Source organism: Triticum aestivum, chromosome 2A, assembly GCF_018294505.1.
Source record: "Triticum aestivum cultivar Chinese Spring chromosome 2A, IWGSC CS RefSeq v2.1, whole genome shotgun sequence".
Classification (NCBI taxonomy): domain Eukaryota; kingdom Viridiplantae; phylum Streptophyta; class Magnoliopsida; order Poales; family Poaceae; genus Triticum; species Triticum aestivum.
Genome location: NC_057797.1, coordinates 310,717,997 through 310,725,161, shown reverse-complemented (window position 1 = coordinate 310,725,161; position 7,165 = coordinate 310,717,997). Strand labels below are relative to the sequence as shown.

At 47.4% G+C, this 7,165-nt stretch overlaps 1 long non-coding RNA gene across 1 annotated transcript; it reads right to left on the bottom strand.

Moving 5' to 3' along the window:
• Positions 1–653: 653 nt before the first annotated feature.
• Positions 654–1,628, bottom strand: LOC123185244 (uncharacterized). Its single transcript, XR_006493254.1, has 2 exons — positions 871–1,628; positions 654–792 (listed from the first exon to the last, which is right to left on the bottom strand). It is a non-coding gene; the product is annotated as an uncharacterized lncRNA (long non-coding RNA).
• Positions 1,629–7,165: the final 5,537 nt, after the last annotated feature.

Below are 7,165 nucleotides of genomic sequence, written 5' to 3'. Positions count from 1 at the left end.
TCGTCACCTACATATAATGAGATGAATGGCCTTATATAGGTCTTGCTTTTTTTGTATGTAGAGAAATAAGGTATACATGGCATTGGCAATACCTCTCCCAGCAAATGCGAAGTACTCATCATCTTGTTCTTCAGACATGTGAGAATCATCATCATCGGCGACAAAGCTTTCTATTGGGGAATCTGAATATACGAGACCATCATGGGGTGATAATGGATTGTCCACTGATGTAGATGTTGGACATTGCACCGATGTGAGTTCCATGTGCTGGATAGTATCATCATCTCCTAAATGTAATTTGAAGATCGATGTTGTTACATATATATAGATGTGTGTGAGAATTACCTTGAATTGTAGCAGAAGTTTGTGCGAGCATACCTGGGTGGCTAAAGACATAAGAACTTGATGATGGATGTCCCATCAATGAACCTGCAGGGCACTGTAGTGCAACAGAATCCCTGTAGAGGGCATCTCGTTTAGATGTGTAGCTTGCATTACGTTGAGCTAGGAGTGCTTGCCGCTCTTCAGGTGGTAGGCTTTGCCTACGTGCTCGCCGGCGTGCATTTATTTCTTGCCTCTCATCTATTGTCAAACTTTGCCTACGTGCTCGTTGGCTTGCATTCCTCTCATCAAGTGCCATTCGTTGTCTTTTCTCTCTTCTTTGTGCATTAATCTTTTCCCTCTCAGCAGGTGTTAAATTTTGCCGACGTGCTCTAACACGTTCTCGCCTTGCTTGGATTTGTTCTGGTGTACGGCTAGCATATCTTATTGCTTCACGTACACGCTTTCGTCCTATAGCATTTTAATGAGAAATTAATTAAGTAGTTAAATAAAATTACTTATGCACAGAATTTCACCTTATAGATTTACCTTTTGAGCTTTCTCCTCGCTCCAAGCCCTCAGTTGATATGAGCATGCCATTAGTAGGAAAAATCGTAGATGATTCTTTTGTCACTTCATCATCCAAAGACGACTGACTTGAACTTGTCATATCTATTGGCTCGCGTATAAATATACTTGTATGAGGAATTGGCGTGCCACCGGAGCAAGTTCTGTTGGACTTGGCTACAAAATAATGCATTCAAAATGCAGACTGGTTAGATGAAATATAAACTATGAAATGCATAAAAAATGCAGTCAGATTAGATATAAATAATCCAGGATGTTGGGAGTCAGCTATGTAAAGTTTGTATCAGTCAGTACTTTTCCAACTGCTACTGATACAGTATTCAGACGGGAAATAAGCTATGAAATGCATAAAAACTGGAGTCAGATTAGATATAAATAATCCAGGATGTTGGGAGTCAGCTATGTAAGATGTGTATCATTCAGTACTTCTCCAACTGCTACTGATACAGTATTCAGACGGGGTTGTCTAATAACAAAGATGAAGCAATGGTTGATGAGATCGTAGAGAAGATTTTAATATTCATTCACAACCCATACCTTGCCCTTGACGAAGAAGATTAGATGGCGAAGAGCAGTGAATCACACTTCCTCACACTCCGTTCGATCTAAAGGTTGGCGTGACCAATGTGTGACTTCTTGGGGGTGTAGTTTGAGCAGCCTGAGTCCCATATGCCTGCCCACTTATTTATATTGGGCTGCAGGAGTAGTTTCTGGACAGTTCGAACTGGGTGCGCGGATTTGAACTTTGAGTGACAGAAAATTTGAAATTTGGAGGCGGGACGGGTAGGAAGGAGAGGCAACAGCAGAGGAAACCATCACACCAGACCAGCCGTCTCTGAAACAGAGTTTACTGGAGGAAACGGGTGTGGACCAGCAAGTACTCGAAGGGAATGGCCTGGAGCGCGTCGCAGGGAAGCTGGCGCCGGCGTCGCTGAAGAGCCGGCCAGGAGGAGGAGGTGGTGGGCGGCCGGGTTTCTGCATCAGAGGATGAGGCAGGAGTGGCGTCGCGAGCTCGGGGGACGGAACGTGCCGGCGGCGTACTTGCCAACGTCGGCGTCGTAGGAGATGGGGTGGGGGAAGGAGGAGACGCCGGGAAGGATGGGGAGAAGGTGGGCGGCTGGGCTGCTGCGTCAGAGAATAAGGTAAGAGAGGGGTCGCGGAATCAGAGGCGGACGGCGCCGGCGGCGTACTTGCCGACATCGGCGTCGGAGTAGATGGGATAGGGGAGACAACCGGGAGGAGGGGGAATCGGTGGGCGCAGGGGCTGCTACCTCAGAGGACCAGGGAGGGAAGGCGTCGCGGACTCTGGGGATGAGCGGCGGCGGCTGCGTGTTTGCCGACGTCGGCGTCGGAGGAGACGGGGCAGGCGGGGGGAGAAATCGGGGAGGGTCGGAGGGGGAGGTGGTAGTGAGCGGTGGGGATGTTGCTGCAGTGAGGAGGCGGAAGAGGGTGTTAGGAGCGGACTGCGTCGGCAGCGCCGGCGGCGCCGGCGGTGTGTGGAGCGGCAGCGGCGCTGCCGTCTTTGGTTCCACTGTTTTCTTTCGTTTTCGTGAAGGATCCAATGCCTTCGCTCATAGGATTTGGATAAGGAGGGGATGGCTGGAGCTGAACGTAAGAGAATAAGGTTTTTTTACAAACATAAACCATAGTTAGCTTCCATGTGTTGGATGCACATCTGACGGTCAAAAATCAGGTATGGCAGGCACACCATCACCACCAACTGGGTATTTTATAGGAGTAGAGATGTAAACCTGGGAGATGTGTTATGTGATGTGATATGATGGTTGACTTGAATTTGACCTGGAGTTTTCCTAATTTGAATGAAATAATGTTGTATGTATGTGTGATTGGGCTAAATTCGGCTTGGGCCAAATAATTCTCAACATTAAAAGGCTGGTCGAAACTGGACAAATAATTGGGCCGAAAAAGGCCACATCCCAACAAGCATCGAACAATTTCAAAAAGGGTCGAGGGTTAAAAAAGTTGCATGAATCTCAAAAACTAAAAAGGCTGAATTGTTGGGCTAGGCCAATGTAGCTGACCAAAATTAAAAGGAAAAAAATCATAAATGAGCCGAATTGTTGGGCTAGGCCCATGTAGAAAACCGAATTGGACCGGGTTGATTCTTGTGCCACATCAGCTTTCCACGTTGGATGCCTACGTGGCCTGGGGAGGTTGCTAGTGACCAAAATTTTGGTCGAAGAACCAATGACCTTTTACAAAAGGTCATTAATTTCAGTTTATGACCGCCAGCTTTTGACCTTCTGTTTTTGGTCAAAAATGTCGCAAATGAAAAACTATGACCTTTCAGCGGCCAATAGTGAGGGTCACAAGTTGACATTTCTTGTAGTGCGACGACGAGCTTGCCCTTGGCGATGGCCATGACGACGACGAGGGTGAGCTTGCCCTTGGAGACGGCCGCGCCACCTCCAGCGGCAGCGGCTCCTCCTCCGGTGAGAGTACCAGCGACGGCACCTGCGATGAACCACCATGTCGCTTGGCTCAGATCGGGGAAAGCGACGAGCCGCTTCACCGTCGTGCCCCGGTGAAGCGGGAGGAAGACTCGGACTGAGCTCGGGCACAGCTGGAGCCTGGCCTCGGGAGCTGCTGTAGTCGTGCTGCCTGCTTTTGTTTTTTCCCTTTTTCTGCATTTGAAAAAAGTATAGGGCCCTGCTGGGGCATGTAATGAACCACAGCGCTTGCGCCTCTATGCTATGCTTGTTATTTTCCTATCGTGTCATGATACCTGTGTTTCTACTAGGCGCGATTAGGGTAACTTAGCTTGATGTGCTTATGGTAGTCTCCCATGTCGCGAGGGCACGCCTTTCTAGGGGCATGTTCCAAAGGCTTCCTCCTTGATGACTCAATGGACGTCGAGCCTCAGGAGACATTGTGTAGATGCAGAGTTTTAGAAGGCCTTAGGAGGCGTCTCGCCCTACCTCGCACAAGCCCCGAGCGTGGGTTGGTTGTGGCTGGTTGTAATGCTCCGTATGTAACTTGCCATATTTGTATTCCAACTCTTGCCATTTCGGCTCTAAGTTATGATATTCCCTCGTGGTTGGGTTTTGTCTTTGTTTTGCATATTGTCCATGTCATGCATTTCATATCATGTCATCATGTGCATCTCATTTGCATACGTGTTCGTCTCATGTATCCGAGCTTTTTCCCCATTGTCCGTTTTGCGATCCGGCACTCCTACATCCTCCAACGTCCCCTTTTGCCTCTTTTCGTGTGCGGGTGTTAAACATTCTCGGATTGGACCGAGATTTGAAAAGCGGTCTTGGTACACCACCGGTAGACCGCCTTTCAAGTTTCGTGCCATTTGGAGTCCGTTTGATACACCAACGGTTAACCGGGGAACCGTAAAGGCCTCGTGTGTGTTGCAGCCCAACACCCCTCCAAAGTGGCCCAAAACCCATCCAAACCCCCTCCATCCTCTCGGTCGTTCGATCACGATCGCGTGGCCGAAAACCGCACCCCATTTGGACTCTCCTAGCTCCCTCTAGCTATAAAAACGTCTCCTCCTCCTCCATTCCCAGACGAAACTCTAAAAACCTCCCCCCCCCGCCGCCACCGGACACGTCTGCCGCCGCCGCCCGGACCAATCGCACAGCGCCACGTGTCGCCCGCGCCGCCCCCGCACCGCCGGCCCGTCGCCGCCAGTGCCTCGCCCCGCCGCCCACGACCGCTTCCCGCCGCCTTGGTCGCCGGAACGCCGCCCAGCCGCGCCATCTCCAACGCCGGCCAGATCCGGTCGAGGAGCGACCGGATCCAGCGCCCCAAGCTCCGGCCGCCGCCCTCTGATTCCTCTTCGGTGAACCCCTTCTCCGGCGATCCTCGGGAACAGCGCCACCCCAAACCCTAGATCCCGAATCTGAGGTCGACCCCATTTTTTCCCTAAGTCCCTAACATTTTCATGGCATGTTCATTGCATCATAACTTTATGCTCGTAGCTCCGTCTTGGGCGTGCCATATATCAAAATGTTCGTTAGGTTATCCTATTCATTATGTTCCATTGCATCATGCTTGTTTGACTCCATCTTGATGCCCAAATTGTTGATGCAAGAGTGCTATAAAATGTTAGTTCCTGATTTTTATCAGTTTATGAGCATTTGTCATTTTTGCCATGATTATTGTGTGCCTCCTATGGACTTGAGCTCTACATGTGTTTTGGGATATGCCATGCCATCTTTACAGAGGTGTATGCCATGTATTTTTGTGATCAATGTGGTTACTAGCACAAGTATGCAAAGTTGCTCTCGTGATGTTGCTGATTTCAGGGACTTAGAATTTCACTAAGTCATTTCCCTGATATTATTTTTATGCCATGTATTCATGTTGCTACAGAGAGATCCATGCCTCTTTTGAGTATGTTCAGTAAGGATGATTTTGACATATGGTTATGCCCTATCCATCCATGTCCTTGTTTGCATTTATGGAGCACACTAGTATGACTCAATCTTGCTCTACCTTTGCTATAAAATGTTCCTGGCAGATTGTTTACGTGTTAATCAATTTTGCCAAGGTTGTTGTAGTTGATCCATGCATGCTATAAGTTTGTTCTTGCCATGTTTAGCTTCTTGATCATGTCTTCTTACTGTGTATATGCTTAGTTTGTCATGCAATGCCTTGTGTTGAGTGCATCGAGCTCACAAAGAGGCCTTCGTAATTCTGTTGATGCCATGTCCAGTTTTTCTGCTAAGTCTGAATCTGTTAACGAAACTTGCTATGTTTACATGGGTTCCATCATATCTTCTGATCCCTTTTGGCTTATGGTCAGTAAAGGACTTTTGTTATATGATTTGAGTAGGTTCATTCCATGCCTTTGTTTGCTATGGTATGTTCCTGTAGCATGTTGATATCTTGCTCTAAACATTGCTTCCTGATGTTAATTCCTGACATGTTAGTATTTTCACTAAGTCTGTGAGGCTGATATCTTTTGCACTTTTGCCATGCTTGTTTGAACCTGCTCTTGTGTGATTTAGCCGTAGCTCAGTGTTCATATTTTGTCAAGCATCTTGAGTAGATCACTAACATGTGCTTTGTTGCTATGTTAGAGTGTAGTAGCTTCGATTCTTGTTGCATTCTAGATGGCATCGTGCTGTTTATCGCAGAATAGTGCCATTATTGTTTTGCTTGCCATTTGCAAACCGTGCATCCGATTTCGGTGATCTTTATATCGTTTTCACCCGAAATCAACTCATCTTTCCAACGGCACACTTGGTTTGCCAAGTTGAGGCTTGGTTCAATCTTTTCCTTTCGGAGCACGCATATGCATTGCATAGCACGTCTCGTATATCATGCCATGTTTTGCATCATGTTGCTTGCGCATTGCACCGTGGTTGATTATGGTTTCCTTTGCTTCTGTTCTTGTCTTGGGTAGAGACGGGAGACGAGTTTGTGGTCGAGGAACCCTACGCTTACGAGGATCAAGCTCGCGTCAACTCAGAGTACTTTGCAGGCAAGATGACCATACCCTCGAAATCACTTCTATCTTTGCTTGCTAGTTGCTCGCTCTATTGCTATGCCTATGCCACGATACCTACCACTTGCTTTATCATGCCTCCCATATTTCCATGTCAAACCTCTAACCCACCTTTTCCTAGCAAACCATTGATTGTCTATGTTACCACTTTGCTCAGCCCCTCTTATAGCGTTGTTAGTTGCAGGTGGAGATGGAGTTTGTTCCTTGTTGGAACATGTTTATTGTTGGGATATCATCATTATATCTTGTTTACTTTAATGCACCTATATACTTGGTAAAGGTTGGAAGGCTTGGCCTTATGCCTGGTGTTTTGTTTCACTCTTGCCGCCCTAGTTTCCGTCATACCGGTGTTATGTTCCTTGATTTTGTGTTCCTTACGCGGTTGGGTTATAATGGGAACCCCTTGACAGTTCGCCTTGAATAAAACTCCTCCAGCAAGGCCCAACCTTGGTTTTACATTTGCCTAACAACCTATAACCTTCCCTTGGGTTTTCGCGAGCCCGAGGGTCATCTTTATTTTAACCCCCCGGGCTAGTTGTAACGCCCTCGATGCGGCTATATCTCCTACGTGTCGAGACACGACTTAGAGGCATAACCGCATTGAAAGCAATGTCGCAAGTTAGGCAATCATCACAACATCCATGTAATACATAATAAGGGAAATAGTAACATAGTTGGCTTACACTCGCCACGTCACACAAAGTACATAAATAACATTACATCATTCAAACACTCATGGTCTGACTATGGCGCCAAAATAAAAGATAAACC